General features: G+C 41.6%; 1 long non-coding RNA gene across 1 annotated transcript; it reads left to right on the top strand.

The window, feature by feature from the left end:
• Positions 1-538: 538 nt before the first annotated feature.
• LOC141278864 (uncharacterized) lies at positions 539-10067 on the top strand. Its single transcript, XR_012332259.1, has 3 exons — positions 539-700; positions 3915-4084; positions 9891-10067. It is a non-coding gene; the product is annotated as an uncharacterized lncRNA (long non-coding RNA).
• The last annotated feature ends 2934 nt before the right edge of the window (positions 10068-13001 follow it).

Below are 13001 nucleotides of genomic sequence, written 5' to 3'. Positions count from 1 at the left end.
AAGGTTAATTATTGTTTTCCTGGCTTTAAAGTAGCCACGGAACATGGGCACCAATAGACTGCATTAGCCTGAAACCAAAGGCAACCATTGGGAAGTCTCATTTATACATCACTCTCTTCTATCACAATCGACTTTGTGGACAACACCTTTTAAAACAAGGGTTAATGCAAATATGAAAGATTTGGATTTTTTTTTTTAACTACAAAGAGAAGTCATGCAGAATTATCTTCAGCTTCAAAATAAGAAATAATTTTTTATGAATTACTGAAGAAACATTATTTCCTATTTTTAGATATGTGAAATTTGGGCATACCTTTATACTCTTAGGGCTAGACCGGACTTTGATTCCTCTCATCACAATGAGATGGAAATTCCAGGACAATAATCAAATTTTTTGTTCTCTATCTGTATCAGTCCCCAGGTTCAAGATCCAGATCTTGGAGAGAGCACAGCAGTGACTCACAGAGATGATGGTAAAGTCTCTGTGGTACTGTGCTGGCAGAACTTGCTGGAAATCTGTCCTTTGGAACTTACTAGAACTCCATCATCTAGGATGCTGGGGAAAGCTATTCATGGGGAGGCATCCCACCGAGACACTCCACTATGAAACTGCCTGAAGGGGTGCCAGCTGCTGGCTACTGGTGCCATGCATTGGAGAAGTCACCGATTGGGACTTAATGTTGGTCTTCACTGTTTGCAGGTTAGGCACTCAGAAGTAGCGTCAGCTAAGTCAGCCTTAGTAAGCATGAGCCACGTTGCTGAGCCCATGCATAGCCTCTATCCCAAGCACTGCAGCCACTTTGCTCAGGGGTCCACTGAGCAAACACTGCGGTGGCTGGGGAAAGTGACTGACACCTCAGAGAGCATCATTTCGTCCATCTGGCAATTAAGCTTCCCTGCAGTAGATGCCCTTAGGTGGGCTTCCATGTGGAGCACAAATATTTTCACGGTTTGTGCCCATTCAGAGAGGTCCATCCACATAACCTCCTTTGCAAACTTCCTTGTCACCAATCTCTCAATCCCATTTCTTTCAAGTCCCTAACTCACCAGCCCAACAATTGGCAACTGCCCAAGAAGCAGCGTAGATCCATACCTATTGATCAAAATTCTGCCCATTGGAAGGATTTTCCTTCACTGTTGTCCTTCAGGGTCACCCCTGTGTGAGCTGTAATGCTGCAGCCGTCTACTTTTGTATGGTGCCAGCATGTTTACAGACCCATCAGTAAACCAAGTTTGATTTTTTTCTTCCTCAGACAGCTGGTCATATATACAGTGTCCCCCAAAATATCTAGGTATTATCTGTAGTGCTTTCAGTCTTCCTTCTAGGTGGGAATCTTTGATTTGCCAAAGGACTCTAGACCTGTGATTCCTCCCTGAGAAACTGAGACTTAATGAGCTTTAATTCTGGGACACTGGTAAAAATACTTTTACTACTTCCTTTTGCATTGTTTAAAATTCAAAGTGACAGGCTTATGCCTTAACTATTTAGAAACAAATGCATGTCAAAAAAGTAAGAAAACAGGATTCATAAATAAGAGGGATTTTAACCAAAGGATTAGTGGATATTGCTCAAAAAGACATGAAAATATCAAACAGGGAAAGACTCAGTGGCTCTGGCCTGCATTGCTTATGAACAATGGTCACGATATGCTAGTATATTGTTCTATAAGAAATGAAAAATTGCTACTTGGCTAGAGCCAGCCATTTCAGGCTCCATTTGGGGATTTTTCCAAGAATCTTCCACAACACAGAACAGCATAGAAGGAATGCTTTATTTTTCTGGAAATTCATTTCTCTTGATCCCTGTAGAAGGCAGAATCATGCCCCCTCCCCAAAGATACCCACATCCTAATCCCCAGAATCTATGAATATATTACTTTACATGGCAAAGAGACTTTTCAGATTTTATTAAATCAAGCACCTTAAGATAGGAAGATTATTCTGGATTATCTGGATTATTCTGAATTATCTGGGCCCAATCTAATCACATGAGACCTTAAAAGCAGAAAGTCTTTCCTGGCTGTGGTCAGAGGAAAATGTGACTATAGAGGACAGATCAGACAGGTGCAACATTGCTGGCTTTGAAGGTGGAGAGAGGAGGCCATAAGCCAAGAAATGTAGTGGCCTCCAGAAGCTGAAAAAGGAAAGGAAAGGGAATCTCCCCAGACACTAGAAAGGAATGCACGCCTGTCAAAGTTTTAATTTTAGCCCAGTAAGACCTCTATTGGACTTCTAATCTATAGAACTATAATATAATTAATGTGTGTTATTCTAAGCCACTGTGATTATGGTAATTTGTTACAGCAGCAATAGAAAACTAATACCACCTCCATGTTGATTATCCATAAGTAATGGGAACTACTCTGTCTACTTCTTAAACACACATAACCTACTCAATTCTAAATGTGATTATGCTGGGGTTTTTTTCTTTTGAACTTTCCAGACAGAAAATGTAGATATGTTTCTTACTTCTGAATTGGAGGAAGTCTCATTATTATGCAATTATCATCTTACCAACCCCCAACCTTCACCCCCAAAGTCAGGATAGTTCATTCTCTAAATGAAGGTATTCTTACAGTAACCTGCATACACTGGGACTTAATTCATGTTTGCTGATGATTATGACAATAGTAATGACCATAGATGAGAAGCTTTCTCTAGCCATAAAGGAAAATAATGCATAAAAACAAAACAACAACGAAAGACTTTTTAAGAATATTTTAATAGAAGGAAAATGTTTGAGCTCTAATTCCATATATAAACCAAACATCTTCTCTTTAAATTAGCTGTTACACTTTACACATATGCTTGCATAGGCTCAGAGTGTCTCTGAAAAACAAACAAGGAACTGATAACAGTGGTTGCCTCTGGGGAGAACTGGTAGACTGTGGCAGAGAGACTTACGTTTATTGAACACCATATTATGCTTTTAGATTATACTGTAGGCATGTAGTATCTAGTAAAATAACTAATTGATTTTTTTTTAATTTGAAGCTTTTACATTACCTTTTACTTAGAATTTTATATAGAGAAAAGGCCTTTCGTGTAGAGATCAACCTGTACCCAGGTATTACAGATACAGAAACTGTGATGAGAACCAGTCAAATGTCATTACATTGCAAACTCAAACTTTAGAACCTCCTCTTAAAAAAAAAAGTCATGTGGAAGGAAAAAAAAGTCATATGTATGTGGATGAACATGTGTGTTTCTATAAATGGCTAGACTATACGCCAGAAGTAATAGTGACTGTCTTTGGGTGGTGGATAAAGTGATTTCCATTTTCTTCTTTTTGCTTTTCTAATTTTCTAAAAATTTTAAGAGACATCAGGTCACTTTTCTAATTAGAAGAAGAACCATTTTAATAGACAGAAACATCCCATGACTTGAGCTCAGCTCACCTGACGGACTACATTTTCCAGTTTCCTTGTAGCAAAGAGAAAGTTTCCCAGTTGCTCCATGTAAGAGAGAGCTATCAGAGAGGAAAGTGTACTGACCACCCTGATCGAAATCTCAGAAGGGCAGTTCCTCACTGATGAGTCTAGTCTTCAACATGGGAAGTCAAGATATTTGAATTTTCAGTCGGTGCATCGCAACTTTATCAGTTAATAGGAAGCTGATTGAAGTTAACTAAACTCACAAGTGGCCGAATTATACCCAGAAAAATAAACTGTTAACTTTAATAAGGGATGTGCTTTTCTGGCAAACAAAATCTCTGGCCTACTATTTTTGAAAGTTTTTTTTAGCGGTGTTATGCTTTCTCCAAGCAACTGTTTTGTTTTGGGTTGTGTGTGTGTGTGTGTGTGTGTGTGTGTGTGTGTGAGACCAATATGTAAAACAGAGAAAATGAAGCTGCTCCTGTTGAAGACAGAGGAAAGGGCTGCTCAGCCTGGTGTGATCTTCTCCTCTTTCCCCAGACATCCTCCAGAACAGTTCCTTAGAAGCCCCAGGACTTGAAGGAATACCATCTGACACCAATTCATCTACTGGTACCAAATAAATAAGCAGAAGGTTGCTTAGTTGAGCATAGACCTGAAGGAAGGAGACTTGGAGGACTACTCCATCCAGGGGTTCTGGGAAATGTCTGGTGAGTTCTCCCAGGTCCATACAACACATGCCTCTCTGAGAGATAGGAATGTACATTTTCCTGACAGATAGGCTCTCTTTGCTTCTAGCAGTGCTGGACAGTGGTGGACTGGTAAACCAACTCTCTGAAAACTAAACAAAACTAGCAAACAAAAATCCATGGTCTATAGCAACTGCCAATTTCTATGGTATAAACATTCCCACTGTGGCTGATTTCAAGGGACCAACAGAATTTACCTGAATATTTAACAATCAATTCTGTGAAACCCGTACTGCCAACTCCAGTGGAACACTGCTATATGTGTGCTCCATGCAAAACACAGTTTAGGAGGCTACAGCTTTCTTTGCTAATATTCCTTGTCTTGATGATTTATGTAGGTCAGCTATATAAAATTTAGAGGTTTCCTGAATCTCTAATAGTCACACACCTACAAACCATCTCTGGATTGTTTCTGCCAAAGGTAAATCTACTTGTCATGTGTTCATTCTTTCTGGTTTTATTCAGAGGGCAACCAAATTCTGAAAGTTTCACTATTTATTGACAGCAGTGATTCTGACAAACTGTAGCCACCTCTTTGGTCTGGTGATGATTTCATACCTTACAGGCCTTTTCCTCCCTTACGAATCATGCTTCTGTTTATTCCTGGAAGTGAAATGGACAATTTTTAATAAATGCTGTGTTCATACAGCCACAGAAGAATTGGACCTGAACAAATAATTGAGTTAGTCTCTCTTACTAGTTATTATCCATACGTTCTGGTTTCTTACTGAGGGCCTGCATGACCAGTTCTGCTTTCCAGGATAAGGTCGCTCCTGATTTAGTTTCTTGCAGATTACCATCTTGCACAGAACCATAAACGCTGTAAAATATTTCTATTCACCTCCTAGGCAATGTTAGCTAGTGTTGACTGGAAAAAAAAAAAAAGCACAACCTAAAAGTTGAGAGTTATGTTTTATTCGACAGACATTCGACTTAAACCTGGGAGACAGGACTCTCAGATCTCTCTGGACTGCTCTGAAGAGGCAAGGGGGGATGCCAGGATGTATAGGAGCTTTTGTAACAAAGACCAGGTAGTGGGAACATCAAAAGATTACTGTTAATTAAAGAAAACCAGATATCTCAAGTTAAGGAATGTAGTGCTTTTCTATGTATAGGAAGATGCAAGGGTCTGGGCTCAATGAAATCATTCCTTTGATATGCACCTCAGCTGTCTGGGGTCAGTGTTCTGCTTTTCTCCATCCTGAATCACCTCAGGGTGCACAGTTGGGGGTGACTGCAGTGGCTCAGGGCTTGGCAGTGGGCAGCCTGTTTGTCTCCATCCCGAGTTCCTGCAGGGCTCACAGTCAGGGAGGCTGTAATGTGATGGCTTGACGGCTGCAACATCCTTTGTTTACTGATATGGCAGGGAACATTTGTCATTCACACTAACCTGAGTGGCTGATGTGAAATAAAGAAAACTTAAAATAAATGCCTACCCCAAATATTTCCGACTACAGGTTCATCAAGTTCCCTGAAATTCTCAGTCTGGGAGTCACTCCTTTGAGGCAAATTCTAATTCTCCAAAGGAACTTAGAGCTATGAAATATTTAATTTAGGAAGGAGATGCCTTAGCATTTAGAAATATAATTTTTAGATATGAGTTTAATGAAAAGAACATAGGCCACGAAAGACAGATTACCATGAAGGAATGGGCAAAAGGTTCAGAGCTTGGAAGAATGCTATGTGTGGGCTCTGGGCAGAGCAAAACACAATGAGCTTTGAAAGTGAGTAGAAGTCCACAGTGATGGGAGGTGAATGACTCGAAGACAGACTATAATTCTGTGACTTTTCTTGTCCTCTCTTGCTGGCTTTGATTCTAGCACGTACGTGATTCTGGAAAACAAAATGCAGTATTCCCTTTTCTAATGGAAGTACCTTCAGTTCCCTTGGCATTGCATCTGAAATTGAAAAGTGGATAAGAACACCATGAAGATGTACCAGCCGGTACAGAGCTCTTCCCTCTATGAATTAGCAGCAATCATGAGTATTAGTTAACAGAGTATGCCTGGAAGGCCCCCAGAGTGTAATGGGATCAGGTATCACTAACGACTACAGGAAGATGAAAGCATACAGTAGCTAAAGGAGGAATTTGAGCTGAGGCAGGCAGCCTGAAGCAACTGGAAAGCCAAGTCATTACATGTGCAAAATCAATCCTTCTGTTCAGTTTTTGGGAGACTCCCCTATTGCCAAGAAGGGTTTAATTCAATTAGCGAAGAGCTGTGGGGAAAAGGCTTGTGCAACCTTGAGCCTGGCTGGATATCTTTAGCTCTAAAGCAAAGTTATTTTGGGAGATCATCATAATTCGCTTGCTTCAGCACTAAACGCATCCAGGATACGCTCCCTGAAACTCAAAGGAATGCTCTGTCTCACATCCTGTGTTTCTGCATGTAGCTTTCCTTGAACTTTACTACTGCTCCCTACACCCATCTCTCCCCGGCTTCCCACCGTAAGCTCCCTTCTCCCTAAATTGGATAAGAGCATTGTGAAAGGACCTTAAGTTGCGGAAGAGGAGCCGTCTCTAAATGGAGCTATGAGGAGAAACTCCAATTCACTGTGTGCCCTTGGGTAAACCATGCCACCTCTCTGGGCCTTGGTTCCCTCTTTTCTAAAACTGAAGTTCTGGAAAGCACACGAACTGCAGGGCTGGACTAAACAATCTCTAAGGTATTATTCCAAACAAGTGTGCCAGCTAACATAAATGTGGCCGGAACAGCTTACGGGCAAGCTGACAGTCATCTGCTTGCCCCTGTCTAGCTACACTAGCATGGAGAGGTATTGAACCCCTTGGCCTTTAGGACAGCTGGAGCCCCTGAGTCTGCCACTTACAGATGCAAACCTCCCAATCCCTTTTGGTATGCAGTATATATATAGATTTCTATGGAAAACACTAGAAAACATTAAGATCCCTTTCAGAGCTAACATTCTGTGAATCTGTAAATGTGGCATTTGCATTTCCCAGAGGGAGAGCTTCCAAAACCCTCAGGGAATATGCCTGGGAGGCCATGAAAAAGATCAGATGAGGGTTTTCTTTGGAGCGTCTCAAAAAGACAGGAAAATGCTCACAGCAAAGCTAGAGAATTTGCCGGTAGTTGTAAGAAGAGTTGGCCTTTGGAGACACATTAATATTTTTGCACCTGATTAATAATAACAATGATAATTAAAAGGCGGTCCTTCATACAGATCTGGTATAAGGTATATGCTCGGTAAAAGATGAATGAATACATCACCTTTACTAAGAAGCCACAAGGTACAGTACTAGGATTATACCTGTAATCCCATAGCTCCCTTGGTTAGTCTCAAGCTTGCCAGATACGTATATCTGTTGCCTCTACTAGACTCTGAGGGCCCCTTAAGCAAGGACAATTTGTCTTACAGCACTTAGCAAAGTACTTTGGATATGGTATATACTCAATGCAAATTTGCTGAGTTTAATTTAATTTAGAGATACCAGCTTCAAGAAATCCCTGCTTTCAAAATATTTGCAGTACATGGGGGGAGCAAAGCTAATCAACTTTAATAATTATACACATTACAAAATTAATTATGCTTATTAATATGGAAATAATTCTAAGAATGCTTCTTAATATAAAACTGTAGAAACAATTCAGTTTTACCTTCATTAAATGCACTTTCATTTTTATCTTTCATTGCTCTCCCCTGTGGCCTAAAATTAACCTGTTTTTCCTATTTGATGGGGGAGTTCTACTCTCCTTTTCAAAACCACAGTTTTCCCCTTGCTCTCTGCATGGGTAGCTCTGTCCAGCCTTTGGGTCTCAGCTGGGTTTCACTTTGATATCTCCTGGGCAGAGACTGAGATTAGGATTTAGGAAGGGATTCCTTAGAGAGAGAGTGGAGAAGAATGAGACAAGGAAGGAGGAAAATCCAATAAAGGACCCACTTATTGACTGGGTACGGTTATGGACTACTGGGGCTCCCTCCCCCTAGGAGCCCTCTGCTACATCATGTAGAATGTGCGTCAGAATTGTTCTCTAAAATGGTCAGAGTCTGGGGCCTTTATCCACCAACTTCTCTCCGTTTTTGGTTAACGGTTGCCCCTGGTGAATACTTCCAGTTTACCCTGTACCTGGCAGAGCAAGCTCCCAAAGAAATTCTGCCAAGAAAGCCCTGAGGCAGAATTAGTCGTGGGATGCTGTCCACAAGCAGGAGAACTGACCCCTACAGGTGCAGTGCAAATCGAATGCAGGTTAACACCCATGAGGCTTTGCTCATTAGGCTGCCACTAAAGCATTTTGCCTAACAATATTGATCAGCTTTAGTTTAATTATCAGGATATATCATTGTTTATCTTTGTTCATGAGCATCTAATGTTTGGGGGCTTCTTTCTTCTGGAAACAGTACTGCAGTTTTCCTCTAGGAAAGCCACTTCTCTATTGACAGCTATTAGGCTTCAAAAGTAGAGTCCACTCCTCGTTCTAATAATGTCCAGGAAGCAGTGTGCTCCGCAGTCTAGTGGATGTGTCTCTTGCTTCAATAGTGTTTGGACAGAAAAGACCCAGAGACGCCCCTTCTTCCAGCCCCCATCCACCCTCCAACCTATTTATCACTTGCAACCTTTGGACCAACCACTCAGCTCTCCTTGGTCTCGGGGACCAGCCAACATCATTTTCTGAGCTTAGCTCCTTAATGCCAATCAACGATGAGCTCCCAGATTTGTCAAAATTATTCCACGGAGATAGAGGCTGTCATCAACCGCCCGGTCTGCGTGCATCTGCGGGCCTCCTACACCTACTGTTACCCGAAAAACTGGGTTTGCCTCTTGGTGGATGTCGAGTTAAAAGATACAACTGTGGAAGAACGTCACCCGCTGTATCAGTAAACAAAGGATGTTGCAGCCATCAATCCCTCAGCCACTGCAGCTGCCCCGACTGTGCATCTGATTCAGTATGGAGGCCCTAGACAGTTAAGGAATGATTTCAAAGAGCCCAGACTCTTGCATCTTCCCATACATAAAAAAGTAGTAAAGTAACCCAAGATGTCTGTTTTTTTTTTTAATTAACAGTAATCTTTTGATGTTCCAACTACCTGGGTTTTGTTGCAAGAACTCTTTTGTATCCTGGTTCCTCCCTTACCTCTTTGGAGCAGTCCCACAGAGCTATCTGGGAGGCTGTCTTCTGGTCTTAAGTCCTCAGAAAGTCTGCTGAAATTCTCAACTTTTAGATTGTGCCATTTTTTTCAGTTGACACAACCAAACCAAAGATCAAGAAAAGGAAGGATTTATTACTTGCAGCAAGTAAGGAGAACACTGGGGATCTTTCCCAGAGCAGTGTCTCCCTAAACAGTAAAATTGAGGAAGCTAAGGGTACATGCATTTTCATGAAGGGACTTGGGTGGTCAAAAGACTCCAAGCTTTAGTTGATGGAAGTCACAGGGGTCCAGAAAACGTTAACATCATCCTCCCTTAGGTTCCAGTTGATCTGGTGGTTAAGAGCTTCAGGTTAATCTTTACCATTGAAAGAGAACTGGGAGTTTTTACAACTGGTATATTTGCTATTGTTACTTCTCTTACTTGACAATAGTCGTTTGTTTCTGCATTCTTTTGCTCTCTTAAGATCATTAATTACTGAAATCTGTTCAAGGGCTAGCATTGTGGCCAGGCTTAGATCACAAAATGGCTTAGGCCAGAAATGGCTTATTTATGTCAAGAAAACCATGATTGGTTCTTTCTCTGGGGACCCCCTACCCTATCTGCTTATACTAACTCTCTCTGGGCTTCTATTTTGACCTTGGCTACGATGTGTCTCTGCAGGTCGTGGGCCACTTTTCCCACAAATTGGTGGAGGAGAATCCCAAGGGTGCTGAGTGCCTCTTGAAGATGCAACACCAGCAGTGGCCTCACCCTCTTCCAGGACCTGCAGAAGCCGTCCCAAGATGAGTGGGGTAAAACCCAGGCAGCTACGGAAGCCACCGTGCTCATGGAGAAAAACCTGACCCAGGCCCTTTTGGATCTACATGTGTTGGGTTCTGCCTGAGTAGACCCCCATCTCTGTGACTTCCTGGAGAGCCACTTCCTACAGGAGCACGTGAAACTCATCAAGAAGATGGCAACTACCTGACTAACCTCCACAGGCTGGGGGCCCCGAGTCTGGGCTGGACGTGTATCTCTTCGAAAGGTTCACCCTCAAGCACGACTAGGAACCTCTGGAGCCCAGCAGCCTTTGAGGAGCCCCTCTGGTGTCAGGGCTTCTGCCTGAAGCCTCTCTCTCTGCAGCCACTAGGCTGCTTTTGAACCACCCTGGAGCCCTAACCCAAGCCCTGGACCAAATGGAAATAATAAAGCTTTTTGCAGCAAATAATAATAATAATAATAGTGGCTAGGAGGCTCCTGCTGAGCCAATCAGAGCATCATTTCCCAATCAGCCAATGAGAAGCAATTAAATATATTCTAGGACTCTCAGTTGTAACACATTTGCTGCACTGAGGGGAGAACTAGTTTAAGGACTGAGCCCACACACAAAAAGCAGAACCAGGGGTGTAAGAGAAATAGGTTTTGGTGACATTGCTTGAGGTCCTAGATAAAACTTCATAGGTAGTGTCAACTGAAAAAATACACAATCTAAAATTTGAGAATTATGTTTTATTCCGTGGACAAAACTGAAGACTTAAGCCCAGGACACAGCATCTCATAGAGACTCTGAGAGACTTTTCCGAAGAGGTAAAGGAGGAGCAAGGATACACAGGAGTTTTTGCAACAAAGACCAGGTAGTCAGAACATCAAAAGTTTACTGTTGGGGGACTTCCCTGGTGGTGCAGTGGTTAAGACTTCGCCTGCCAATGCAGGGGGTTCAGGTTTGATCCCTGGTCAGGGAGCTAAGATCCCACATGCCTCACAGCCAAAAAACCAAAACATAAAAAAAAAAAAAAAAAAACAGAAGCAATATCAAATTCAATAAAGACTTTAAAAATGGTCCACATCAAAATAAATAAATAAAAGATTACTGTTAATTAAAGAAAACCAGACATCTCAAGTTAAGGAATTTAGCGCTTTTCTGTGTATGGGAAGATGCAAGAGTCTGGGCTCACTGAAATCATTCCTTTGACATGAACCTCAGCGATCTGGCACCAGTATCCTGTGCTTTCTTTTCCTTTTTCTTTTATTTTTTTGTTTTACTAATGGCCTACTTGAGTTGGTTGGGTTTCTTTTTAATTTTTTTTTATATTGGAGTATAGTTGATTAACAACGTTGTGTTATTTCAGGTGTACAGGTAAGAGATTCAGTTATACACGTATCTATTGTTTTTCAAACTCCCTGTGGTTTCTCATCCTGAGTCTCCTCAGGGTGCGCTGTCGGGTGGGGTGGGGGGATGGCGGCAGCGGCTGACTGCTAGATGCCATTCCATTCATATCCTGAGTTCCCTCAGGGCTCACCGTTGGGGCGGCTGTAATGTAATGGCTTGATAGCTGCAACATCCTTTGTTCACTGACACCGCAGGTGATATTTTTTTTTAATTCGCAGTAGCAAGCCCAATTTCTGGATTTTTTTTTTTTTAATGAGCCAATAAATTCCCCTTTTTGCATGAGTCAGTTTGGGTTCAGCTTTTCTATCATTTGCAACTTAAAGGATCTTGTATTGTCTAACTCCCCCAGTAGACTGTACGTTCCATGCGGGCGGAGACCTTATCTGTCTCAGTCACCACTGTATAAGCTGATATTGGCACAGTGCCTGGCACATAGTAAGTGCTCAAAAATTATTTGTTGACTTAAATAATTTATTCAGCTCCAACTCTGAGTAGTGTAAATTACACTACCGAAGAAAATTATAGTATTGAAAATAGTATGTAACTAGGGTAAGCTGTATTCATTCAGGTACTGGCAGGAAATTAGGTCCAGATATTTTAACTGAGGAGGCTTTAATGATGGGATTATTTAAAGAGTCCCTTCATGAAAGGACCACGCAAGAGAAATTGGGGGCATCTAGAGCTTGCAACAGTGAGAATCCATTACCATGCCTAGGGCTGAAGGGGACAAGGGAAGGAAATACTGTCATTAAAGCTTAGGGAGAGCAGAACTAGGGAGGAAGGGCTGTGGTACAAGAGCTAGAACTGTGGAGGAAAGTTGCCACTGTCAAAACAACAGTGCCCCAGGAGGGAAGAAATGGTGGAATTAATACCCTGACCTCTACTTCCTCCTTGCAACCCTGGCAAAACCTAACCAGAAGTCAGTCTATAAAGGAGCCTGGGTGACACGATCCCTAGAGGCAGCCTCCAGGAACATGGAGAAAGGCAAGAGAATTGATCTGTATGGTCAAATGGAGAACAACTAGGACAAATATAAGAGAAGATTCTCTTGAGAGAATAAAGAAAATAGACCACAGAAAAGGGGAAGGAAGTCAAATATGACAGAAACCTTCAAATCAAGTGTCAGTACTGCTGCACTTCCTTCTTATGTTTTTTCTCCTTGTAATAGGTATATATCCCTCTTCATTTTTCCCAGTTGACACTTATTACTGCCCTCATCTTCCTAACGTTGTCTTTATGTATGAGTATTTTTTATTGAAGTGTAATTGACATACAATATCATATTAGTTTCAAGTGTACATCATAGTGATTTGATATTTACATACAGTTTGAAATGGTCAAATCGATGTCTAATTACCATCTGAGACCATACAAACTTAATACAGTGTTATTGAATATATTCCCTGTGCCGTACATTGCGTCTCTGTGATTTAATATTTTTATAACTCAAAGTTTGTACCTCTTAATCCTTTTCATCTGTTTCGGCTGCCCCCCAACACCCTCCCATCTGGCAACCACTGAGCCAGATGTTTGTTCTCTATGAGTCTGGTTTTGTATTGTTTGTTTTGTTTTTTGGATTCCACATATATGTGAAATCATATGGTAATTGTCTTTCTCTATCT

This window comes from Tursiops truncatus, chromosome 6 (genome assembly GCF_011762595.2).
Source record: "Tursiops truncatus isolate mTurTru1 chromosome 6, mTurTru1.mat.Y, whole genome shotgun sequence".
NCBI classification, from domain to species: domain Eukaryota; kingdom Metazoa; phylum Chordata; class Mammalia; order Artiodactyla; family Delphinidae; genus Tursiops; species Tursiops truncatus.
This window is presented reverse-complemented; position numbering and strand designations above follow the sequence as displayed.